The sequence below is a fragment of the Ambystoma mexicanum genome, chromosome 2q, assembly GCF_040938575.1.
Source record: "Ambystoma mexicanum isolate Mex_15411 chromosome 2q, UKY_AmexF1_1, whole genome shotgun sequence".
Classification (NCBI taxonomy): Eukaryota; Metazoa; Chordata; class Amphibia; order Caudata; family Ambystomatidae; genus Ambystoma; species Ambystoma mexicanum.
The window spans coordinates 1,411,058,413-1,411,085,582 of record NC_090924.1 but is presented as its reverse complement, the minus strand read 5'-3'; the positions used below and the strand labels follow the sequence as shown (position 1 = coordinate 1,411,085,582).

At 48.3% G+C, this 27,170-nt stretch overlaps 1 protein-coding gene across 3 annotated transcripts in view; it reads left to right on the top strand.

The window, feature by feature from the left end:
• OXNAD1 (oxidoreductase NAD binding domain containing 1) overlaps nt 1-27,170 on the top strand; it is a 138,073-nt gene that overhangs the window by 90,496 nt on the left and 20,407 nt on the right. The window lies entirely within an intron of this gene.

The window sequence follows — 27,170 nt, the reverse complement described above, 5'->3', positions numbered from 1 at the left end:
GATAACACGATAGAGGTACACTGGAAAAACCCATCCTCTATCACATCATTTATAAGAGGTAAGTGACAGTAAGTACCCCCCTCCCTGAAAATGTTACCTTTTAGGGGGTTGTCCGAAAATGTCCACCTGCTATGGCAGCACTGACCTTGCTACACATACGTCCCCACATTAAATTGAAAATAAAAAAGCAAGGTCAGTGCTGCCATCTAGTGGAAATGTAGAGGCATTTTCTGTCCTCAAATAAGCCATATATGTTCCCCATCATAATTTATTATATGGACCATTTATTTAAAAAAGTAGCAATTTTTATTTAATTATTGGATTTCCAAAGTTACAGGCATAAACTGTTTTTTGCCACTTGTCAGCAAAGATCCAAATTGACTTCTTGATCAAATGTCGTCTTGTATTTCAATGATTCTCCATCAAATACTAGTCCATTTGTAATCCCGAATACCCATTAAAAAAAATCCAGCCATCTTTATGGTTCCAGAAACTATAAAACCATTCAATAAGTAAATATGCAAACTTTATATTTTATCAATGGTTTCATTATAATCTGTGTGATGAGAGCTTTAGCTCCACATGTATTTAAAAAATAAAATGGCATACATATAAACCTGTCTTTGTCGCCTTCCCCTTCATCTTCTGTTCACGGTTATTCATTGTAACTTTGGGTAGTGCATGTCTTGGGGTTCACTGCAAAATTAAATTGGGCTCCAGTAAGGGTATTCATTCACAATGAGAGGTGAGGAGGAGAAGTATCCCTAGACGTGGCAAAATACATCACAGTAATGCCCAGGACAGAGTTCTGATACATGAACACTCCCAATCCTGCAATGGCAAGAGGGCTACCAAAGATTGGGGCCCAGGAAGTCTTATAATGCAAGAACTGGGTGGAACTAAAATGAGATGGTTACCAAATACAATTCTATGGACCAGTGATCAGTTCAGTTGCTTATTACTTTTATTTATTTATTTATTAACATTTATATAGCGCACATCAGCCCTTGGGCATCGTGGCGCTGTTACAGTGAACGGATCTGGTTACAGGGAGTATAACAGTTTACAGAGACATGCATTAGATATGCTAGAGTACAAAAAACCCGCTGTCTGTAAGGTTAAACATACTTGGTTACAGTCAACGCAATAAGGTGAGGGGTCTGAGGTAAGGTTGAGTGTTAGTTGAAGTGTCGTTTTGAGGCTTTTGCGGAAGGTGATGAGGGAGGTTTCGGCTCTGAGAGCGTGGTGCAGGGCTTTCCAAAGCCTAGACCTCCTGCTTTGGCTCTTTTGATGTGCAGCTGGTTAGCGTGGCGCGTTCTTCTAGGCCTTGGAGGTGTCTTTCTGGATGGTTTTGGATAGGTAGGAGGGGGCAGAGAGGCTAAGGCATTTGTGTGTTATGGTAAGAGTGATTTGTTAAAATCACTTACAAATCACACGTGCTAAGTAAAGGGCTAAGCCCCGGTGAAACTCCATGAAACGAAAGGTGACTTAAGAATAAAGTCCAACGCCATGCACGTACCCATTTTAGTCCGTTTAGGTGGAGTTGATTCCTAATGTAACATTTTAACAGGACATGGGCTAATCATGGTTATGGGTTCATTCCAGGTCGGTGAAAGTATAGGGGCGTGTGGGTGGGCACTGCTGGGTTAATCAATCTTTTTTAGAAGTAATTGTGGGATTCCTTATAAGGTAATTGGCGAACCCGAGAGACCCAATGTACACTGTTGTATTTTCTTTTCGCCCTCATCTTCAAAAATCACCTTAAGTGGCCTGTGGTCTGTTCTCAAGGTAAAATCTTGACCCCAGACAAAAGTTCATTTTTTCTATGCCCCAATAGCACGCCAAAGCTTCTTTTTCCAACACGGAATAGTTCAATTCCGTGCCTCTTAACATACGGGATGCATGCATTGCAATCATCTCCGTGCCATCAACATCTGGATTCAACATCACCACTCCTATTCCCGTGTCACTAGCATCCACAGCCAGAATGGTTTTCTTTCTCGTATCAAACATCGATAAAGGTTTTGCCATATCGATTTTTCTTTTCATCGCTTCAAATTCCTTTTCACATTCATTGCTCCATTCAAATTCAACACCTTTACTTAACAACCCCCTCAAACGGGTTATGGAATCAGCATCATTTTCAACAAACCGATGATAAAATTCAATAGTACCTAGAAATGATCTCAATTCGGCCTTACTCTTTGGTGATTGCGTTTTCAAAATGGACTCCACCAAATTCCTTTTTGGTTTGAGTCCTTGCTCAGATATTTCATGACCTAGATAATCAACCGCTTGAGTCATAAAAACACATTTTTCGCCACGCAAAGTTATCTCTCTTGCCTTAAAGATCTTAAGAACCAGATTAAGTCTTGTTTATAACTCTCATCTTTCCCACATATCAGAACATCGTCCTGAAAGCACCACACTCCACAGACATCCTTCAATAATTTGTCCATAACCTTTTGGAATAGCGAAGATGCTGATACTAATCCAAATGGCATGCGCTTAAATTGATATATTCCCTCATGGGTAATAAAAGCAGTCAATTTGCGCGATTCAGCATCTAAACCTATCTGATGATAAGCACTCGCCATGTCAAATTTTGCAAAATATTTTGCACTCCCAATCCTACTTAAGAATTCTCCCATATTTGGAAGAGGATGGCGGTCCGCCACAACACACCGATTGAGCTCTCTTAAATCGACGCATAGCCTCAAATGCCCACTACTTTTCTTCACCACCACCACCACGGGGGATATCCATTCTACTGGCCTAGCCGGCTCAATAATTCCCTCTTTCTCCAATTTTACCAAATCATGGCGCACAGCCTTCCGCATAGACAGCGGTAACGGTCTGAGTTTTGACACAACTGGACTGCTCCCTTCTTTTATCACAATTTTGTGTATCATCCCCTTGAGACATCCCATTTAGTTACAGACCACTTCGGGGTACCTTCCTACCATTTCACATTTGGTTTTGTCACTATTAGATTCAGAAGAGTTAACCACATTGAGAACCTGTTCTTCACAATTAGGATCCAACTTTATTACCCAATCCCCCTTTGCTCTTTCCAACCTAACAATGTCTCACCAATTGAAAGGTCCTTGTTAAGTACTGCATCATCCATACTGTGGACACGCTCAGCTGTTTGAATACTGCATTTTCAGTTCTGGTGAAAGTTACTGTTGCTGCACAGCATATCGGGGGCAGAAAACGTGGCCCTGTCTGGAGTTCCCGGTCCACAAGTATTTATGCCCACACCAGGTCCACCAAAAATTAAGTGGGCCCCTTGGAAGAAGGGTTTTCTACATTATGTTAAAGCCACATGTGGAAATGGGATGTCTGTGGAACGTAAAGTAGAAATGCTGATGCATTTTTTGGGTTATGAAGGTCAGAGGATATATGACACAAAGCCTGATGTTGCTGAATTGGATTTGGAAGAGGGACCTAATGACTTTGACCAGGCGCTGATCAAACTTGATAAGCATTTTGAGTCAAAAACTAGCACGGTATTGGAGCGATATCACTTTGGCATGAGATGCCAACATGAAGGAGAATCTGTTGAAGATTATATAACTGCTTTGAGACATTTATCTCTAAATTGTAAAAGAAGCCATCAGACAAGGTATGTAGAAGACAGTTTATTTGTCTCACATTGAGTAGCATACAATAAGACCCGCAACATCCAGGGTATAACTGACTAAACTCAAGTAAAAACATAATGAAGTAACATCATTCCAGAATGGATAGTGGACAGGAATCCATTCTGGAATGACAGTGGCATGTCTAGTATAAACATAGCTGCAGCAGTGACCATAGCAACAATCAAAACACTTATGCATTTAACCTTTATACAACACACCCCCCTCTCCTATGAAATAAATTTCTTTATTGTGAGAAATATACCAATTAAAAAGATACTAAAACTTCTATCTTTTTACCTTTGCAACTCTGGACAAACTCCAAATTTGACCACTTTCTACACACACAGCATTTTTGAACACTCGTGTAACTCTTAACAGGTTCTGTGTAGAGCGGCTCCCCTTTGTAGAAATAACTGCTTTCCTTATCCGCACCCAATCTCCAACCTCGACCAGTTATTTTTCTTGGATGTTTCTCATTAACTTTTTCCACCCATTTGCTTTTTCGAGCATCCATCTTTTTCTTTACAACATCCACAACCACATCTGTTGCTCTCGCCCTGCCCAACCAGGCTTTCTGGGGCAGAGGCCTGCACTACATCCAACTCTCTCTTCCTAAACTTCTTCCTTCTCGAGCCCTTCGCTTAGCTACCTCTGACTCTCTGATGGTCAGACACTTCTCCAGGCATAGAGTGGGGTGTAGATCTCTTAAGCCCCCTCCCCCCACCTCCTGTCTGCAGGGGCCTTCCTCTGGAATGGCCTCCCCGCCCCTCTCAAACTCAAGCAGGAACCATCTCTGGTACCGGAAGCAGCTCAAGACCTTCCTTTTCACTTCCGCTTTCTCTACCTTGCTGACTGACCCGTCTGCTGCACTGACAGTTGCCTGGCTTCCCTTAGAACTAAATGGGACCAGTCTCCCACTGGCTTGCTAGCACCTGCACTGCCTCCGAGCCTCTGGGCACTTAAGGGTTGTTTCTGTAACCTACAGTCCCCTTCCTCCTGCACTGCCCTGAGATGACTTCCCAGGCTGCACTTACTCAGAGCAAATGTTGCCATGACCGCACCCCTAAACTAACCCCCCCATCCCCTCCTCCCTGGCATCTTTCCTCTACCTCCCCTGCACTAAATGAATGACACAAGACCTAGTAAGATTGTTCTCGCTATCCTTTCTTGTCTAGAATTACTTGTGTACAGGCGCGTTATAAATGGCTCTCCTCCAGCATGGTGTCTGCCATGGATTCACATGCTTAGGAATATTTCTTGTCAGGTCGGCAATCCTCGGTAAAAGAAAAAAACAGTTTCACTTTCACTTATAAACTGTCTTTCCCTTCTAAACCAATCACTGAGCTCTGGGTCATACTTCCCCCGCCAATGACTGCCCTCTCCCTAAGCCCCTCGTTTGGCAGCCATCTTCAGAATGTTACCGCACATTCAAGTGTTGGGAGGCCTTGTGTTTCGCCTCGTGAGCTTTTCTACGTTTTGCGCGATTTTTTTCGATAAAAAGTTCTTGAGCCATGTACTCTTTCGCTCCTTTGACCGGCAAGCGGGGATCTGTTGGTCGGCGTCTCAACGCCCCTCAAGGGCAAGAATCGTCAAAGTTTCATGGAAGTTTCCAGGAGGCCTTTGGGCCTACACCACATGCCAGACCATGTCAGAGGCGAAGGATGGGGAGGCTCCCTCTTCAAGCTCTGCTCCAGCTGTGGATTGAGAAAGGTGTTTGTAGAGGACAAACACCTCCAGTGCCTCTGTTTCCATCCGGACCACAAAGAAGTGGATTGTGAAATCTGCCTTGAGTTTTCCAAGTGAAACGTCGAGGATCATCACAGTAGGTTTGCGCTCGTGGCTCAACACTAAGGCCTATATCCCGTGTGGCAAGCAGGGGCATGCCTCACCCAGGACTGTCTGGCCAGAGGAGCGGGCTTATAAATCCTTTGAGGTTGCTCCATCCGTGGGTGCCCTTCGAAAAGGCGAAGTACCGCAAGTCAGTTCCTGTCGGGGTTGCTGCACAAGCGGGTCCAGCGACGGCCAGGGCGCGCTCATCTTCACCGTCTGCCTCCATCTCCAGTCCAGCTCCTCCTCGAAGAGGAAATCGGCTAACCCAGGAAACCTGAGGGAGGAGCTGGAGAAGAACACTCTGCGAAAGATGTCTGACCTACCCTTGGAGGCCCAGGCGGCCCAGGGCGAAGTCATCCTCGACAATAGAGCTGGTGGCGGCCGACCTCTCGAAGGCGAAAGGGGCTGACCCGGTCCAGGGTGCCCCGGCAGGGTGCCTAGAGGATCCCTAACCCTGAGGTGGGGGGGCCTCAGCCAAGCCAGTGGAGAAAAGACCAGAGAAGAGGATGCCATCCCTAAGCCGCAGACTGACCCCCTCAGGATGCAAAAAAGGGGGAGTCGGGGAGGTCTCAACCGTGCTCCAGGTCACTGATATTTCTTCCTCCGATGAGGAACACATGGTGTCCGTTCACACGGTTCCTGAGGACATTGGGCACGACGCCGGCGGCGGAAATGCCGATGACGCGGGTGCCGGGCCCAGCAAGCCTACTCCCCAGACACCTCCGAGGGATGTATCGCTGGACATCCTTTTGACCTTCCACACCCTGGTGTCCGAGATCCAGAAGAGGATGCCGATGACTCCTCCGGCAACACCGGGTCAGCCCCGGCAAAGAAGAGATGGCACCCTACACCGCAGCTTTACCCCTCTGCACGTGCCCTCCCCCCACCCCATAGGGATACTGGGACGGACACGACCACACGGATGACAAGTGTTTCACCGCTACCGAGGGCTTCTCCCCCGGATGAAGTGGGGTCGAGCCATGCCATGGTGGCCAGAGCGTCTAAGCTCTTCCAGCTGATGCCAGAAGAGACCAGGAAGGAAGGTTTCCTTTACCAACGGCGTGAGGCCAAGAGGGAGACCATTCTGGCGGTGCCTCTCCTGGACGACGTTTGGGACGAAAGGCCTGACATTGATGAGAATCCCCACCTCATCCCCGCGAAGAGGATAGGCTGGAGAAAAAGTACCGGGTGCCGGAGTCCGCAACTAGTGCCTATGTACCCAAGTGCCTATGTTTGCAGCCTTCCCCGGACTATGTGGTGTCGGCAGCAGCAAGAAAGAAGTCATCTAACCCCTCATCTTCAGCCTCCGCTCCTCCAGACAGCGAAGGGAAGAAGTTGGATGCCGTGGGTAGAAAGGTGATCTACTCGGCGGCAACGACAGTCAAGGCAGAAAATGCGCTTGCAATCCTGGCCAGATATGTCAGGGAGCCGTGGTGTAAAATGGCCCCACTGCTAGAGTTTCTGCCCAACGACAAGTGCGTCAAGGCACTGGAGATCCTCCAGGATGGCGAGGTAGCATTGGACCATGCTGGGACTCTGGCCCTGGACATCGCAGACACAGGGTTTTCCAACAGATGGGGAACGGTGTATGGCTAAATCGGCGTGGCTGGTTGAAAGCTACCAACTTCCGTCAGGAGGTCCAGACGAGGGTGTTGAACATGCCCTTTGATGGGGACAACCTCTGTGTAGAAGGCGTGAACAAATCATTGCAGGCCATCAAGACCAACGCAAAGACGGCCCGTGCCATGGGCACGCTTCAGCATCATCGTCCATCCTTTCGCGCCTCTGGAGGGAAATCCAGCAGATCTTCCAAAGGCTTCCGCAGGAGATCCTCTTCGTACCGCCAGCCCCCTCGTTCCACGACCCAGGAGTCCTACAGGCGCCGTTCCAAGCCTTTCGGTGGAGGTGGCCAATGTCTCTCCCAAGGCGCACGCAGGCCTGATGCACGATTGAACCGGCCAGGATGTCGGGCCCACACCCATGCACTCCGGTGGAAGGCCGGCTGGCGGGCTTAGTCAGCGAGTGGAAAAAGATATCCTCCGACCGATGGGTGCTGGATGATCTCGCCCACAGACACACTCTGGAATTCCAACTAAAGTGTCCGCGAATGTCGCTGGTGGCCCGGCAGGAGCAGCACATGCCTCGGCTCCTGCAGTAAGCACAGGCCATGGTAAGAGAAGCGGCTCTGACTCCAGATACTGCTTGGTAAAGAAGACAACCGGGGGATGGAGGCTCACTCTAGTCCTGAAGCACTTCGACAAATACCTTGAGTCCCAGAAATTCAGGATGGTCCCGTTGCAGCATGTGCTTGGCCAACTGGAGGAAGGGGACTTCCTGAAATCGCTGGATCTGGTGGATGCATACTTCCATGTCCCCATTCACAAAAAGCATTGGAAATTCCTGCACCTCGTAGTGCAGGGACGGCACTATCAATTCAAGGCCCTCCACTTCGGGCTGAAGTCCGTGCCCAGAGTGTTTACGAAGTGCCTGGCACTGGGGGCGGTCCATCTGCGTCTCTAATGGATACAGGTGTACCCGTACCTCGACGACTGGCTCATCTGAGCCAGGTCACGGGAACTGGCCGTCGAACAAACTGAGAGGACAGTCCGGCTGCTGACAGATATGGGTTTCTCCGTCAACTATCCAAAGTCCTGCTTGATACCATCGCAGAACGCACTGTTCCTGGAGGGCTACTTAACACGGTCTCCTGCCTGGGGGCTCCCTCGGATGAACGGATGGTGGCTCTGCTAGGCAAGGTGCAACGGCTGTTGACACTGAAGACCGCCACCGTGCAGCCTATCAAGTAGCTGCTAGGTGTGATGTTGTGCAATTACCTGATCCGACTCTACAGGTTGCGGATGCAACCCCCTCAGGAATTCCTGGACACTTGATGGATTCAGGTCTCCGGAAGCTTTGCAGACAAGATTTCTCTCAACTAGGAGTTCCATCGAGCAGTAAGGTGGGGTGTGCGCTAACACCTCTCCGGGGGGCACAGATTTCCAGGGCCTCCATGTCAGGAGACTATCTCCACAGACGCTTCCTTGGAGGGCTGGGGAGCCCACACCGGACTTCTCCACGTCAGGGGCCTGTGACTGCCGGAGGAGAGGGATCTCCACATCAATGGAGCTGCGGGCAGCGTTTCGTCTCAAGGGCAAGGTGGTGAGGGTGTTCACTGACAATACCACCACAATGTTCTAAATCAGGAAGCAGGGGGGGGAACCAGATCCCAGCGCTCTACAGCAATGTGGCAGGACTTGTAGCACTGGGCCGTCGCCCAGGAAATGTACCTCATTCCTTTCTACCTGGCGGGGGTCAGGAATACCATTGCCGACTCCTTCAGCAGGGAGCTGCGTTCTTGTCACAAGTGGGAGATTCGGGCCGAGGCATGATTTGGTACCCAGACCTTCTCAGCCTTTCAACGTCGCTTCCAGTCAAGCTACAAGTGGTCGCCAATCTGCTCACCAGAGAAGGAGGGGCAACCCTGTATCACGACCCAGGATGCTAAACCTCGGAGGGTACGAGTTGCCAGCGGACTAGGGAAGTCCTTGCCAGGGCCATGGAAGCGTTTTGCTACGTGGTGCGGGTCGCACAGAAGATTAACCCTCAGAGTCACAGCCCAACAGATTCTTCGTACTTGTTGTCGTTGGCCAAGGCAGGGCTGGTGCACGCCTCTGTCAAGGTGTCTGGTCGATCTCTCCCACTGCACCAGGTCTCCAGGACAGTCTTCTTTGATCCCACCGTCTTGTCAAGGAGTTCCTCAAAGGACGGTTTCATTTGTTTCCATTGGTGAAAGCGCTTGCCCCGGCATGGGAACTAAACGTGGTACTGACTAGGCTCATGGGGACCCTCTTCAAGCCTATGAATCAGGCCCCTCTCAAGTTCCTCTCGTGGAAATCACCTCTGCCGGGAGGGTAGGTGAAATCCAGGCCCCATCATGCAAACATCCTTATCTGACTTTTCATGACACAAGGGCAGTGCTGTGGACGCAACCCTCCTTCATGCCAAAGGTTCCGTCGGAATTCCACCTCAACGAGCCTTTGGTGTAGCCTGTATTCATTCCGAAACCTTTGTCACTGGCTGAAAGACTTTGCACTCACTGGATGTGGCTTGTGCTCTGAACTTTGTGGCATGCACTAAGTTTCCGGACGACTCCTCAACTATTCGTGAAATTTGGTCCTGTGAACCATGGGAAGGCCTTGTCCAAGGCTTCCCTCTCCAGCTAGCTCTCGGGCTGTATCACGCACTGTCATTGGTTGGCAAACCGAACGCTGCACCGCTGTCCGGGGACCCATTCCACCAGAGTGATGGCTGCGACAAAGGCGTTCCTGTCTGGTGTGCCCCTGCTGGGTATTTGCAGGGCTGCTACGTGGAAGTCTACGCACACCTTCACAAGATTCTACTGCGTCAACAGGGATTCCAGGGAGGAGTCCAAGGTTGGCCAAGCAGTGCTACGCAACCTGTTTGCTTGAAGGTGAGCCTGTTCTGGAGGTGAGAGTAATTGCTTCTGTTGAGCCTTGCCAACGCCCGTGGTTGTGTAATGTTGTACTGCTATGTATTCTTTATTCATGATCGTGTGAATCCATGCCAGACCCCATGCTGGAGAAGTAACACGTTACTTACCTGTAACTATTGTTCTCCAGCATGGGTCTGGTCTGGATTCGCATGCGAACCCTTCCTTCTGCCCCTCTGTGGCTCTTCTTGGTCATACTGCCACTTTAAGTGCTACCAAATCTGAAGATGGCTGTTAGGAAGAATTCTCAGAAATGTGCTACATCCCTCTTTAAAGACCCCCAGCAACTTTGCTGGATTTTGAGGACTTGATTTTTTTTTTAACCTGGAGAGTGAGACCCTTTTTCCCACTCATGTATTTGAATGTGATTTTTTTGTTTTATATATATTTTTTTATTTTTTATTTTTTTCTTCTTCTTTTGGATGTCGAGTCTGACAAACTCCATCGGCATCGTCTTTTACATTGGGTCACACTGCACCTTCCGTGCAGTGACACTGGGCAGTCTTTCAAATTTCCCAAAGGTTTAAATACCTTCTCTGGGATAAACTACTGTTTCGCAGAGCAGTAAGGTGAAATTGACTTTATTTACATTTGTAACTTTCTAGACTCAACACACACTATCTTACAATAGGGTGCTGGAGGGGCTACTTGGTATCACATTAGTCTAGCTTCTTCATGTAACATTTTTATGTTGCCCTTTACTCACTAATTGGCCGGTGGCAGGGGTTTACTTTTTACTACCATTATGGGATTTTACTGCGGGCTGTGTTCATAGCCACGGTAAAGCACCCATGGGTGCCATTTTTGTCAAAATGGTCGTCTTTTTTCGCCATTTCTTTGTGGAAAGGTCCTTCTTGAGATTTACTCTGCGCGCCAAACCAGGTTTGGTCCCTTTTGTTCATTTTGCCTTTGGCGGGATTCACGAGTGAAGCCCGCCTCTGGCTCCAAGGTGTCTGGCGGGGGCAGGAAGCAAGGGAGGTGCCCGAAACTCCCTGTGTTTGGTCTCCTATGAAACAGGAATGCACTCTTAGGTGATCGGCCGGCTGGCTGTCCGGCAGGGACAGCCACCCTGCTGGGTGACTTACAGCTATGCTGGGATGAATGGGAGCAAGCTGCATAAAAGGTGAGGCGTTTTGGCTTGGAAGGCAGAGTCGACCCCTGGACGAAGGAATCGGAAGAAGAGCTTGAAGAGGATGCCTGCTGCAACTCCTGGACCGTTGGTTTGCCCAGTGAAGTCCTGCTGCTGTGCTGAAACTCCAAACTCGTATCGACCGAGAAGCCCCTGCAAGGAAGGCTTCTCCCTTTTTGAGTTGGAATGACCAATTTACCCCAAAGTAAGCCACCTGGACATCCTCTCAAAGCTGGTCGAGTATCCACTGCCGTCGCTGGAACCGGATAGCCAGGGAGACGAAAACCAGTTTGTGTGCGTTGCTTTTAAGGTGGCCAAGAGCTCCAGGAAGATCCTCTGGACTCCCAGGAAGCAGGACTGACCGGGTCTGAGCCCTCTCAACAGAGTGTGTGACACCAAAAGCAAGGAAAGCCCATCTCGACAGCCAGGATCCACAGTGTTGCGATTTGCGGTAGACTCGAGGAGCTGAAACAGAGAGCATCTACTTGTTTGAAGTTTGCCGGTTGCGAGCGGTGATGACCCCATCGCAGGGCACTAGTCCCAGAAGTCCTCCCTCTTATCCCCACAACTGAGGCACAGGAACGGCGAGATCTGCAGAGCTGCACAGGAACAGAAGTAATCTGCTGCATGTTTTCTTCAACCTAAAGGTACTGCTCAGTCTAAGAGAACTTAAGCTCTTGTTGTGTAGCCACTTGTCCTCGTTGGCGACTTGCTTGCATGTGTAGAGTTGCTGTTGGCTTCTTTACTTCACAAGCCTAATCAGCTTGTGGCCATACTTTGATTGCTTCTATTCTACAAAGACTTTTTAAACATTGGAAAAGACTTTCTACTTACCTGCAAGAAGAGCGTCGGCCCACCTTGACTTTTGCTAACTTAACATTGGATGGCCTGGCTCCTTGAATGACTCTTTTCTCTTCTGCTTATGTGTTTTGCCTTCCTTCCAGGAAAGGGGTAACTAACTTTGCAATGGGGCGTTGTTTTAAAAGTACTTACCTACTTAAGAATAATTGTGTGAATACTTGTTTTATTCTGAACTCACTTCTCTTTAACACTACTCCCAAGAATATTCTAAATGCAACAGTAATATATTAATGCCAACAGCACCCTAGCTATTGAAGTCACCTGAGGGTGTAGGTAGTGCCTGTGTGTCATCCCAAATGGGCATTTGCTGATTTAGATAACTAAGAGTGTGTATTTTTGGAGTGTGTTTGTTGTTTTTTATTGCTCCCTTCTGAAGAAGGCTTATTATAACTGACTGGTAAATAAACTAATAATTGTTTACTCAAACCTTGTGTATAACAGTTTATTTGAATACATGTCACTGTGAATCTCTGTGTAATTCTCCTACAGCTCACATTGACCCCTCTTGAGATAAGCCTGGCTACTCAACCACACTACCAACCTGCGAAGTACAGACTTCGACCAAAGGTTGGGTTCCTATTGCCAGGAGGTCCGAGTTGTTGTAGTGCGCCCAAAGAGTACTGCATACAATCTTGCCTAACAATGTCTGCCATAGGAGGGGCTTAGGGAGAGGGCAGTCATTGGCTCTGGCCAAGCTTCGTGGCTATCTAACAATTCAGGCCTGAATCTAAGGACTATACATGCTGTCTAGATGAAACATTTACTCGGGGATGGTCTAAGCTGGTCTTCCAATTTCATCTAGCAGATGCACGCACATTTTCGTATTTAGCCGGATGCAACAATTGGCATCCACCCAGATCCACTCCCTGGGCTGGGCTTGTCCGGGGCCGAAAACCAGGTTTGGCCTGTTAAAACAACTCTACAGGATGCAAGACTTGTCTCTATGTAAATCGCAACCGGCACAACTGTTTTTTTGCCATGCCTTGTGATCCACACAAAGGGATTGTCCAAACCAACAAGGCCAAGAGTAGGGCCTAAAAATTACTGGGCCTCTTCTGCATCCAAAACTAAATTACAACCGTTACGCCCCTACTCGCATCACTCTGGGGATCAAATTGGGTGTTAAAGACTCCTGTCGTAGGAGCCACGTTGGCAACCAGGAATTCAGTAGAAGTCCCTTTGTTCACAAAAACAAAGTCAAAGATCTCATACAACCATAAGAAAGCTTGGGCATTCCCTAAAAGGGGGTCTGAAGCCCAAAAATCGAATTCTGTCCTAACTGCACTGATTATGTAGGAGTCTGGAATGCCTTCCTATGACATTTTCCCAAATCCTCCAGTGCCCCACAATTCAATACATCCACCAGAAACGTTAGCTGAAATAATTTTTCGAAAGTCACTGTTTACAACCATTCATCTGGCAGAGTGGTCATTCTTTTCAACCTCCGAGCGTTCAGAGGGTGTCCTATGGGAACGACACTCGTTTGTTTGTACAAAATCCTGCCTACAGTTTAGATTGTTGCTCGAAGTGTGACCTACATTTTCCCACAAGTTTACATAAACACCTTACTTCTGATGTGTAAAATATTGTTTCTGCATAGTAACCCACTTTGTATTTGCGCACAATCAGGCCCGGAGGCATCCGTGCGCAAATTAGACATGGTTACATGAGCGAACAGTTACATAAAATCAACAAATTTACAGTACATAGTGATCAGGGCATACAGGCAATATATACATGTATACAGACGTAGCTTGTGGCAAGCGTTTGCCGAAGTGGGTCTGGGCATCAAGACTGGTTAAAGAGCCAGGATTTGGTTTTAGATTCGAAGGCGTTAAAGCTTTCTTCAGCACGGATGGTGAGATGGAGAGCATTCCAAAGCTTAGGGGAAGCTAGATCAACCCGCCTTTTGGAGTTTGAACCTGGGAATGGTTAGGCAGTGGGTCTGAGCCATTCTTTGTGGGCGGGAAGGCGCGTGTCTGGAAAGCCGGCTGCAAAGATATGGTGGGGCTTGGTTAGCTAGGCATTTGTGGGTGAGGCCTAAGACTTTCAGTGAAATTCTCTGTTTGACCGGTAGCCAGTGTAGGTTGGATCTGGATTCTGAGATGTGATGGTTTCTAGGGATGTTTAGGGCAGCTATAATAGCGTTATTTTGGGTAATTTGCAGTTTGTTTAAGTTCTCTTGGCTCGTTCCAAGATAGAGGGCGCTCCCATAGTCAATTTTGGCCATGATGAGCGGTCTGGCTAGGGTGACAGGGTTGGGTGTAGTCAGAAATGGCCTGCAGGCTGTAATGAGTTTGCAGGTGTAGGCTGAAGAGGATCTGACTGCGTTTGTTTGTCGGGTTAGTGATAGTGGCGTCAAGATAGACGCCAAGAGTTTTGGTGTCCTTCGAAACATGGATGGTGTTGCCATCGATGATAAATGATCGGTAGGATGGGTCAAGTTTGCTGAGACGTTCCGTGGTGCCCAAGATGAGGAGTTCGGTCTTGTCATCGTTGAGGCATAGCTGGTGTTGCGCCATCCAGGCTTGGATGGCCAGGTAGACCTCATCAGGGCCTTGGTGTCCGCCACGTAGTCACCAGTGATAGGAATGAGTATCTGGGTGTCGTCCGCGTAGTTAGTATAGGAGACACCCAGATGGTCAAGTACATCAGAGTGGTTTTGTAAATACGTTATAGAGCGTTGGCGACACACAAGAACCCTGGGGGACGCTGCAGTGAATCGGGGAAGGATCTGCAGCTGCAGATTGAGAAAAGACCCGCATAGATCTATTGCTCAAGAAGGATTTGATCCAGGCCGTAGCTGATGGTGAGAAGTGGGCGGCTGAGTGAAGATGTTTGCATAGGATTTGGTGATTGACCAGATCGAAGGCCACAGAGAGGTCAAGTAGAAGTAACATTGTCCTTTAACACTTCGATCTGGGTTTTTAAGTCTAGTAGAGCTGTCTCAGTTCCGTGTCTGGGACGGAAGCCAGATTGTCTGAGGCCTAGGAGATTGTTGGCTTCCAAGTGCTCTTAGATTTGCAGGTATGCTGCACGGTCCAGGATATTTAACAGGAATGGGACAGTGGTGATTGTCCGGTAGTTGGTAGGTATGCTGAGGTCGAGGGAGGGTTTTTTAAGCAGGGGGGGAATCAAGCGTCCTTGAGGTTGTCGGGGACGGTACCAGTTTTAAAGGATGAGTTGATGAAGGCTGTGATGAAAGGGGCCAGATAGTGGGCGGATTCCTTGATAATTGAGGCAGGGCAGGGGTCGCCCTGGCAGTTGGATGGTTTGATCCTCAGGATGTTTTCTACCTCTGCACTGGTGAGCGGTGAGAAGGTAAATCGATTGCAGTTTGGGATGTCGGGGGAGAAGGCCCCTGCGGCGGTTGGAGGGTGATTGTCCAATTTTAGGTTAATTTGTTTGGCTGTAATTTTGGATTGAAGCATGGTGATTTTATTTAGTAATGCTGCCTGGATATTGGCGCACCATTTGCTGTCTTTAATGCAAGTGTCAGGGGGGGTAACGGGGGTGTCAAGCTCTTTTAGGATCTTAAATAGTTCCTTAGAGTTGGAGTCAGCATGCAGAATGCGATTATTTAGGGATTCTTTTTTTGCTTCTATAATGGATGCTTTGTATGTAAGCGAGGCCAGGAAGAAGCCGTCTTTATGCACGTCAGATGGGTGGCTTTTCCAACGGTTTTCAGCGGTGCGTTTGGATTTACGGAGTGCTCTAGCTGTGGGGTGGACCAGGAGTTCAAATGTGCACGTGGTTTGGCCTTCCTCAGTTTGATGGGGGCGATATTATCTATAGCTGTCAGCATGCTACAGTTGTAGATGTCAGCTAAAACAGTTGGGTCATTACAGGCGTCAGTGGCTGCATTAAGTGTAGGGAGTAGTATAGGGAGGTGTTTCTCTTTGGTTATGTCCTTTTTGTTTCTGGTTGGGAGCGCAGGTGCTATCACGGTCTGGATGCGTGGGGAGGCTTTAATATTAAAGGTGATAATGTGGTGGTCTGACCAAAGGCAAGGGGTAGTGGCTAGGACGTTGATGTTGCAATTAGAACTGGCTAACCAGTCAAGGGTCCTGCCTTTGGAGTGCGTGGACCCTAGGATGTGTAGGGTGAAGTCGGAATTGGCGAGAGCGTTTTCCAAATTGATTGCAGCGGGATCATTGGGGTCACCAAGTCCCAAGTTGAGGTCGCCAAGGATGATGATTTGTGAATTAGTTTTGGCGTTATCAAGGAGGAGGATGGATGTTCACCAACAAAGGTCGGTGCGGGGCCTGAGGGCCGGTAGATTAAGTGGATGGTGGCTGTTTGGTTGGGTGTTAGTGTGAGTTTGACTGATAGTAGTTCAGCTGACTCAAGTTTGGTATTGGTCATTACTCTTAGGTCCAGAGTGATTTTATGGATAATGGCAAGGCCACCCCCTCTCGCGAGGGAAGCAGAGGTACGGTCGCCTCGCATTATGCTGAAGCCGGGCGGTATGGCAAGGGATAGTGACGGACCAGAAGCGGCATGTAGCCAACTTTCGGTTATGGCAATGAAGTCCAGATCTGACGATGTTATAAGGTCTGCTATGTCTAAGGCGTGGGCATGGGGGGGGATCTGGCGTTGATAAGAGCGCCTTTGATGACAGGCAGTTTCACCTCTGAAGAGGGGGTTTTGTTGATGTTGGGTGCTACTGGTAGGCACAGGAGTGTGTGTCGTGATTGCTTTGGAAGGTTGCAGCGCATAGGGCATATGCGGAATCTGGTGCCTAATCTTTTATTTCTGAGAGAAGAGGGGCATGGTAGGTTCGGCGTGGGCTTGCTGGCAAAGTGTTCAAGCCAGAGGGCCGGGTCATTGAGGTAGGGGTTGAGGTCGGTGGTGAGGTGTTGGGTGCCTGAGGTGGGTGTCAGTGCAGAATTCGTCATGCGCAATGTTTGTGAGACCGGGCTGAGGCGAGACATAATGTCGGGTGGCGGAGGGTGAGTGGGCCGTATCGGATGTGTGCATGTCTGAGTGAGGATTGTTATTCCAGATGACAAGAGTGAAGCAATAAGAGGAGGGGCGCCCTAAGTATCATGGTAGATGCAGTTCAGTGTTTAGCTAGGGCAATACATCAACAATAAATCGACAGTAGGCAGGTTCGATTTTAGCTAAGGCAGTGCAAAATCAGCACTAGGTATGTTGCTTGTGAGCTGAGCAGCATCTAGGGCAGTGCACAGACTAGGTGCAAGATGCTGCCTACTTCAGGATAGACAGGACATGGACTACTGGTGGTTGGGGCAGTGCAAGTGCGCTAGCCGTACAATGCATTAGGTGGAATAAGATCACATGCCACGTGCGTGGGAGTTAGAAGATGAAGTTCTGCGAATGTTAGAGGGTGCAGGTCAGCCGTGGTGAGTGTTATTTAGGCAGGTTGCTAGGTGGGTATGCGAGCGTGGCTGGCAAAGATGTGGGTGGCAGGGGGCTTGATGTTGAATGTTACCTCGTGTGGGTATTCAGGTCTGGTTCCCCAAGGAGGAAGGTAGTCATCAGCCGGATGCATTGTAGACCGAGGGTCTTGAGGAACACGTGCGTGTGTTCTTTCAGCAGGAGTGGAGTGGATGCTGTTGTGCTCCTGGGGATGCCCGAAGGGCAAAGGCCGTGGCCTGTGCCTCGGACGCCTCCGGACAGGCTGCAGACAGGCTTCAGACAGGCTTGGAGCCTTGTGGAATAGATCCTTAGGGAAGGGGCAGGCGTTCGCCTGCCGGCGCCCGATTGGCCTGATGAGATGGAGGCTGGCCAATGGGGATGGGCGCTTCAGTCAGGTGGATGCTGGTGAGGAAGTGAGTGTGCTGGCGGCCATCTTGGAACTGGCTCACCTCGAGGGTTTCAATGGTGGCACGCAGATAAAAACGAAAATGGGGCTTTGAGGCTCAAGTCGAAGCCAGGCAGGATATTATCCTGAAATGCCACAAATTGTGCAGCGCTGACACGGCAATCTCAGAGTTGGGGAAAATTTCGATGTTGGGGTTTAAGGCAAAGTGCCTACCTGAGCGGCCGATTGCAGCATGGATGCTGGCGCCACTGCTCCTGCAGCGGTCGGTGCTCCTGCACCTCTGAGGACCTGGATGCTCTCACCCCCCTTCTCATCAAGTTTCCCACATAGAGGCTAGGACCATGTGGCGAAATGTTGACCCGAAATTTCAACACCAGGTTTCCCTCTCCATGTGCGAAATCCAAAGGCTGTTTATGTAAACCAGTATTGCGAGCCCTGTAGATCAGCTTGATGCCTATGGATGGCGCAGGCGTGTTTGCACCTGTTCTGAAGCCAGTGGAATGCATGATAATCTATTGTAGTGGTGGTGGAATGGATTGTGTACGGCAGAGCTCCACACACATTCACTGCATGAAGGACTGATGTGTCGGAAAGTTGGCCTGGAGGTTCATGCCTGACACTGAATTCACTGTGACAGTGCCTGACATGCAGAGACCGAGGTAGTCGTGCTCTTTTTGGCTGATTGCTTTGGCTCCTTTTTTAGAAGTGTGGGGGTTGCAGTCTCTTAACCCAGAGTGCTTGAAAATACCCGAAGATGGATTTTCAGAAACTACTCTGAGGGGTTCTGAGAAGCCAATCGAAAGATGCAACCGGCTTCACAGTAGTCCTTGTCGAACTCTCAATGGTAGAATGGGTGAACAGTTGGGCATAGACTCTGGTGGTGGGTGAGTGAGGCTCTTCGGGTCTTTGTGGGAGTTTGGGAGGCGTTGTATTGAGTAGAATTACCATTGCAAGAACAACCATATGCTGTAGGGTTCTATTCGCCTGAAGAACTCTGTTCTTCAGATATCTTTCCATTACAGCTCAGCAGTACATCGCAACATAACATATAAAGGACCTAATGAAGCTGGTGTCCTACTCAAGATGTTAACCTCCATGGGGCGCGGCAGTCCATCTTGTTAAGAAGGTCATAAAGCCAGACAAGGTTTTCTCCAAACGTCCTAATGCAATTCGGTCAGAAAAGAGAAGTGTGAAGCTGCGCCGCAGGTCCCAGCCATACATCCAAGATCATTGAGAGCCACACTACAGCTGCAATGGTTCTGACTGGCAGACTCGCCACCCATCATGGAGAGCAATGGAGGAAGGGAACCCAAAGAGCAAAAGAAAATTGGCAATTCTTTGGGAGAAGATGCCAGGATAAATGCAGCACATGCAGTAATGCATCACTTGATGCCACAGACCCGCCATACCAACTAGAAACCACTGCACTAGGTGCTGTACATGAAGGAGCCTGCCCATTTGTCTTCAGAATCAACAGGTGACACCTTGACTAGAAATGTACCAATTCATAAGTGGAAAAGATGATCTCTTTGAAGTCAAATCGCATGCAAAATCAGTGATTGGACGGATAATGTGGTTGTGCTTTTGCTCCGTACTATTGACCGCATTTCTCAAAGACACAAATTTGTGACACCATCCTCTCGAAATGGTACTTTTAAAAGACTTTGCAAATATATTATTGAATGCTGTCATTCTCCAATTGTCTGATTTGACAAGGGCCATCGGTGAAGGGACAATGGATATCGTAAGCAGTGGTAAAAAAAAATGCATGTGGAAAATTGGAGTTTCGTTACCCACGGGTCCTGCAAGCCACTCCTTGGAGAAGTCGGCCATTCACATTTGAATGCTGCTGAAACTTGACCACTGCTGGGGTCTTTTTGAACTTTTCCCACATCTTCATCCCAGCTCAAATTGGTTTCCTTTTATGTCGCGTAGTCAGATCCAATGATTCTCTGTCTTCGAAAATCGTTTCATAATCAGAATGGACAGTTTGAATCCTTAAAGACATAGGAGTTATGAATAATTACCTCCTACTAATTAAATTAATCTACATTTGATTTTTTTTCCTTGTATGTTCTCCACTTGAAATTATGATTGTGTTCCACAAGTGTTAAGTTCGTAAATGCTTAGGAACTTACATCTTCATTTATGAAGTGCCTTTAAATATTTGATTAATGTACGTGTCAACACTTAAACCTTGAGGAGCTGTTTGTTGTTAACTGCATCCACTCTCTTCTTGACTTTTTCTGAAAAAGAATTTATAATAGAAACTTTTCTCACTGGTTCCTTTTTCTCCTTTTCACTGCTTCTCACCATTCCCTTCCTCCTTTGCTATTCCTATTTTTTGTATGAAAGTTTTAAATGTATTTAACATCTCGCAGTTTTTTATAACCACAATCAAATTTCTTGCTTTTCCTCACATATTGTGTCAGAGTGTTTATACGACACAGTGTTTGTTCTAAATCTTTGGAAACTAAAATGTCCTAATAATTTTACACATCAAGATCATCAATGACCAATTAGTGTCAGTATTGGGGGCATGGCTTCTTTTGTTGTTTCTTACAATAGTTTCTGAACCTGGCCGATATGAACTCATTTTACTACAGCAACATGAAGGAACACAATACAGGGCCATCTGTAAATCTTTTTTAGGGCACCACATCTAAAGACAACATATGTACACATTTATCCTGATCTCCTCTTTCCCTTTTCTGGTATTACATAGAATTTCACTGTTGGGGGGGAGAGGGGGTCGAGGGGAGAGCACCCGCCCCCAAAGCTCCAAAGTTTTAAATGCCTCCTCCAGATTTGGACACCTGATGACGCATCCTCTTTAATCGGGTGGCTTCTTCTGGGTACACTCGCACACAAAGCGGCAGAACCTCTCCCCTGAATTCTATATTCTAGATCGGTGGGATGAAGAATAGACTGGAGGAGTGGACTGTTGGGCACCTCCACCACATGTGAATGTACTCCCCTTTTTCCCTGATGGCACTTCCAACAATGTGGGTCGTATCCCTCCCTCCTTCGGGCAATCGTCGCTGGGGGATAATGCCATCTATGCAATAGTTTCAGGGCTTGGCGTCTATATTGAAGTGATGTTGTGGAGTGATGTGCCCTCCTGCACATCCGAGCCCACAAGGTATCCTCAATATCTCTGCCCAGATCATGTCTCCATTTGACTCTCAAAGAGAGGGGGGGGGGTCCCCTCTGGATCGACAGGAGAAGCAGGCTATATAGTCCAGCTATCAATCCTCTAGATCCTTCTGTGTAATCAACATTTGTTCGAAGCTAGTCTGGTCCCTCCTGAGATTTCCACCCCCCACCTTCCCTCAGAAAGGGCCCCCTTCAATCGTAAGAAACGGAAGGGCGACAGTTAACTTGGACCCAGGGCCTCCGCCAGTCCACTCGGGGATATGAAGGCATCCCTTTCCCACATTAGTCCCGCCCTGCTAATCCCAGCCTCATACCAGGGTTGGAATGCTAATGGTTCCTCGATCCCATGCCTAACTGGGGGAGCCCAGATGCAGCTCAGAGGTGACTGCCATGTTGTGAGCCTCCTTTTGTCCCCTTCCTCGCTCCAGATGGACCACAGGACCTCTTGGATCGGCTGGAACAGTACTCTATTCGGGATATGGCCTCTGGGAACCCACAACCATTCATCTAATGTGACCTGGGCCATTACTGCGTTGTCCATTTCCATCCATTGCTTCCCTGACAGTGGGTTGAAGTGATCCACCAAGACCCCCGGAGCTGGGTCGGCTTGTAATAAGTTGCCAAATTAGAGAATCCCACTCCACCCCTTCCCTCCTTTGGCCGGGTTAATGTCGCATATGTAACCCTATGTTTAGCCCCCGCTCATCGTCCGCTTCACCTCCAGAGAAAAAAGATGCAGATATGAGCACGGGCAACATCTGAAATAAGAACAGGAATTTGGGGAGAACCACCATCTTTATAAACCTTAACTGCGCCATCCAGGACAGCCCCGAACCCGACCACCTCTCCATTTCTCACTTTATGGCGGACCAAAGGGGGATGAAATTGCTGGGGAAGAGATCCTCAAAATGCTGCTTTACCTGGGCCCCCAGGTATAGGAAAGTTTCACCATGTATCTTAAACGGAAGCCCCTCAATGTATTATTTTTCCCTATCTGATAGTCCCCCTGCCACATATGCCACCGAGGATTGACTTTGAACCCCAACTTCCCGTGATACTCCAAGCTCTCCAGCAAAGGGGGAACCCGAGTGAGATGGCCTGGTGTCATACAGCAAGGCGTCATCTGCAAAAAGACTGACCTTAAGGTCATCCCCGCCCACCGTGACTCCTCTAATTTCCTTTGTCCCTGACCGATGCTCTCCCCCCCCCCCCCCCCCCCCCTACGGCTCTCCAACGCTTAGATCAACGGGGAGAGAGGACACCCCTGACGTGTGCCCCGCCGCAGTGGAAAGGATCACGCTTCATTCCAGTTGACCACCACCTTAGCTGTGGTGTCAGAGTACAGGGCCGATATCAACCTGGGGCCCATCCCTAGGACGCGAAGACCTCCCCCATGAAGGCCCAGCACACCCGGTCGAACGCGTTCTCAGTGTCTAGGGATAGCAAGAGCACCCCCTCCTCTGTTGCCGTTGTCATGCTCAAGACATGGAGGGTTTTTTTTTTTTTTGCATGCTGTCTGCTGCCTATATAACATGAAACCCATCTGGTCCGGGTGAATTAGTCTGGGGAGGTTAGGTTCCAAATGCCTCGCCATGATTCTGGCAAAGATCTTGGCATCCACATTAAGGAGGGAGATCGGCCTGTATGAGGCACAATTGGCTAGGTCCTTCCCTGGTTTCAAAATGACTGCTATTAGGGCCTAAACAATTTCCGTGGTATTGTGTCCTGCTCCACTATTGAGTTAAACCGCTTGGCCAAGGGCGCCACAAATGGGGCTTGATATTGCTTGTAAAAACTGGCTGTAAAGCTATCGTCTCCCAGGCCTTTTCCTATCTTGAGCCTTTGGATGGCCCCCAGCACCTCTTCCAATGCATCGCTCTCCACGCTTGTAAGATTAGGGATTTTCTCAGCAGATTGCTCTGCCGGCCTAGCATAGAACTCCTTTATAAAAGTCTTCGAAGCAGGCCGCAATGTCAATTCCTCCACCCGTCCCCCTGTATCTTGAACTCCCTCTACCCTTTTTTCTACCCTACAACACCTCACTCTATTTGCCAGGAGGGTCGCCCCCAGCCCCTGTTCCCCCTTTCATAGTAGCTCTGTCAGGTGTATCTCATCTTTACAACCTCCCGAACCAGGACCGTATGCAGTTCCTGCCTCTTATCCCTCATTTTGCCCAATAGGCCCTCCCTGTCTCCCGCTGATGCGAGCACAGCATTTTCAGTTCCTCGCGGAGCTTCCTTTAAATCGGCCCCCTTTTGTGTTTCCTATGGGCCTTCTCCGGGATGAGCAGTCCCCGAAACGTGGCCTTGGCTTCTTCCCACACCGTAGGCATACCATCCCTGTTATCATTGGTTTCAAAATAAGCCTGTATCTCCCTTCCCAGAAAATCCCTAAATGCCAGATTCCCTCAACAGTGTCTTTGCACCTCCACCTAAAGCGCCGCCAGTTCACCACCACAAGCTCATGATCGGACCACGAGATTACCGCCACCCTGGGTACTCCAACCTCAACCTCCCACTCATTCGGGATCAGGAGGAGGTCAATCCTTGTATATGTCTGATGCGGGGAAGAGAAAAACGTGTAAACACCCTGGGCCCGGCCAGCGCTTCTGTCCAAAATTGATCCTGCAGAAGGTCCCTCGGGGCCAGGTTATCCCTGGTTGCCCCTTTCATACCAGTCTGTTTCGCTGACCACCGGTCCAACTTGAGATCCAATATCAAGTTGAAATCTCCCCCCAACAACATTGCAACTTCCGCCCATCCGTCATCCCCTTAAACACCTGGCTCAAGAACGCCACCTGCCCCACATTGGGTGTGTACAGGGTAGCAAGTGTAATCCGTGTTCCCTCATGTGTCTTTTGATACGCATGAACCTCCCCCCTGAATCCTCTTAACCTGAATCTCCATCAAATGGAGGGACTTACCGAGCAGTATACCCGTCCCTTCTTGGATATTTTGTGAGAGGCCCAGAAGTTCTTACCAATCTCTTTACCTTTTTATATGTGAGTCGGCCCCCTGCCGATAATGCGTCTCTTGAAGGAAGAGGACCGCAGTTTCTGTTTGTGGAGCAGTTTGCTTCTCAAGGACTGTGTGTTTTGAGAGTTCAGTCCCTTTGCGTTCAGGGTACCAATCGCCACCTCAACCATTCCCCTTCTTTACCCTTCGCCGGTTACTCCTATTGTGCCCAATGAGCTGCATGACCTCTGAAGCACATGAATTCCGTTGCATGGGTTTCCCTACCGTGAACTCCCGTCCCTCCGCCCACCTCCCACCATCTCCCTGCCCACCCTTCCCTACCGCAAGTCGATACGTCCTATCCCATACCCCCATCGAGCTGGGTACAGTTATCAAACCATCAGGGACTCTTCCCCTGCCTTGGACATCATGTTAAGTAGCTTGATTCTGAATTGAACCGTGAACCTTTTCACCCAACTCCCGGATCCTCCCCAGCCCCCACACCATGTGCCCACCACCTGCACATCACTCCTCAAATTTAGCAACTAAAGTCTGAAATAAACTAGACAGCTGATGGCCTCAGACCAAGCTACTTGAGTGATTATGTAGAATCGTAACCGTCTGAAGCCAAGAAGACCCTTGAGTAGCTGTTGTGTAAAGGAAAGGGGATGTGTAGTATCTTTGAGCGTGGAGATTCTGGAATGGATTGAGTTGACGAAGAGAGGGAGTCAGTTGAAGGGGACGTTCCGTTCATACCCCTATATGGACTCTATTTTTTATCAATTGTATTTAAATAATTCCATGTTTGGATTACTTACCCGGCCTCCGATGATGCTCTACCTCTGCATGGAGATGCAGTGATGCCACAATCATTGTACCGATGCATCCGTTTGTCCCAAACATTGTCAAATGCCCATGAAGCTGTTTTGCGGATTTGTTCATACTGTCAATCACTTTGGAGAGAGTCTGTGATATTCATCACCCTTCACCTAATATCCCTTTATTACCTTACCACACTAAATAGCACGTTCTTCTGCTTCAGTCATTCTGTGACGCTGGTACCCCCTTTCCCCAGAATCTCATGTTCCCACTGGGAGGGGAGGTTTCAAAAACTAGTGGTGAAAAAGCCCCTGCTTTAGTCTCGGAGTAGGGCAGGGTTCTTCAGAGTACCTACTCAGTTGTGGTGGGCTGCTGGCCAAACCTGTAACTTGGATCCTGTGAACGAAGAACCCGTTTCCAGGTGCTTTGGCCCCTGCCTTGCTGTGACCTGAGCTTGCCAAAGAGCCTGTCCCTGGGGGAGGCAAGGTTCGTTCAGCCACATTCAAGGGGGACATCTGCTTTCTTGATCGTGCAGAGCGATGTCAAAATGCATGCAAAGTGGTTTTAATGCTTGCTTCCATACTGTGCGTCTTGGGCAGGGCTTCTGGGGAATTACTTGATGAAATGCAAATACTCACAAATGGAGGATTGGGGGGGGGCTCATTGAACCTTTGACAGCATGCTTCTACTATATTTATGCCCTCAGACATCTCTGGGGGGTGGATTAGGGTAGACTGTGCGGGAGAACCAGTGTAGCAAATGGTTTTGCTGTATTTGTTGAACACATTTTGTCAAATTGCAAGCAAGTGCACCTTTTTGCATATAAACGCATATAGAAAGGCTGCGTAGCAAGGGGAGGCATTCACGGCTTATTACAAACACTTCTTGGATTCCCTTCTGATTCTAACTAGGAGTAAAGACTAATATGCAAACAAGAAGTGATGTGTGTAGGAGTTTTGTGTATATCCACACTTTGTACCTAACTTTGCATTTCCTGCCCCATCTGTGAAGGTGGCTTTTTAAAAAAAAAATCACAATATGGATCAATACTTCTATTGTGATCAAAGGCCTACTGCTCTCTAGATGGACATTTATCCAAAATCTAGCACCCGTTCCATTTCTCAGACCCTTCTGTGTGATTCTTGGCTAGTGTACAATTCTGTGTTTACAAGTTTGATCCCTGTTGTGCCACAATAAGGATAGTAACTCCAGTTGGCGTCATTCAAACTAGCTTTTGTTTACTTAAAGAAAGGTTTGTCATTTGGTTAGCGTTTTTCTTATATCTGTAATTGTGTTTGTGGACGCTTTGTTAGAACTGCAAGACATTCCCGTTTTATGCATAGATCACTATGACACTGGTAGAAAGGGTACACTTCTATTGGCCACAAGGCTCCAGTAGAAGTGACATCACTGGACACCAGAACACCCGCGCTTATTCTCCACCTAAGCCTCTGGTACATGGCTGGAAGTGGCTGGTCAGCACATCCTGCAATACAAACCCCCAAAATAAACCAGCACCATGGAAAGAAGATAAAGTACCATATCCCATCCCATAATATAAAGAAATACAAACATACTTTCACATCTGATTACTTTTTGTATTTCTAAAGTGGGGGCCCCTTTTGTTGTTCTTACTTCCCTAATTGTGTGAACTCATCTGCAACCAGCCCCCCCCCTCTTAATTATAAACATAGATGTGTATAGCTGTTCGGATGACTTGCACAGTCACGGTATGTTTTGGCAAATTGGGGGTTAAGGGGGTTGGTATTAGGGGAAATGCTCAAGCAAATCTACCAGGCCTCTCTAATAAAGCCCCACGGATAACCAGCACTGTTCAAGTTTGGAAGGTCCTTTTGCCTTGAAACTAACTTTACAAAAGAGGTGCCATGTGTCCGTCTTTGTGGGAAGTAGTATCTTGCATGGCATTCTCCGCCAGCAGGAATCTGGAGTCCAGTTGTCCTTGCATCATTCCGCCAATCCAGTAAGAATGGTTGAATTACCAACCAGCCAGGCCCATTCCTGATGACCATCTACCAACTCTTAAACCCACAACCCCCAGAGTGCCCAGCAATGCTACACACCCTCTACTTTGAACCCATGAGTTTTGTACTGGGGAGATTATTTGCTCTGTTCTCTGTGCTTCTTTCTCTTCAATGAGACCATAAGAACAACCTGTCCTCGTGCATCACTGGTCCAAACCTCCCCGACCTTAAGATTTTTAATGCCTGTCGTTTGATAGCAGATGAGGAACTTTTGAGCCCCTTGTGCCTTGGGGAGGTGCAGTGGTGCTGTAATCTCATCAACCGGATGCTAAGTGGGAGGCACACATTTTCATGGATGCAAATGGAGGATTACGTTGGGTGGTATTAATAAGCTAGATTTCTGTTCTAATGATCATGCTTCAGATCCATCTCGGAGGAGAGCACCAGGCCTGTCTGAGAACTGGCACAAACTCTCTGCTGTGTGAGCTGTACAT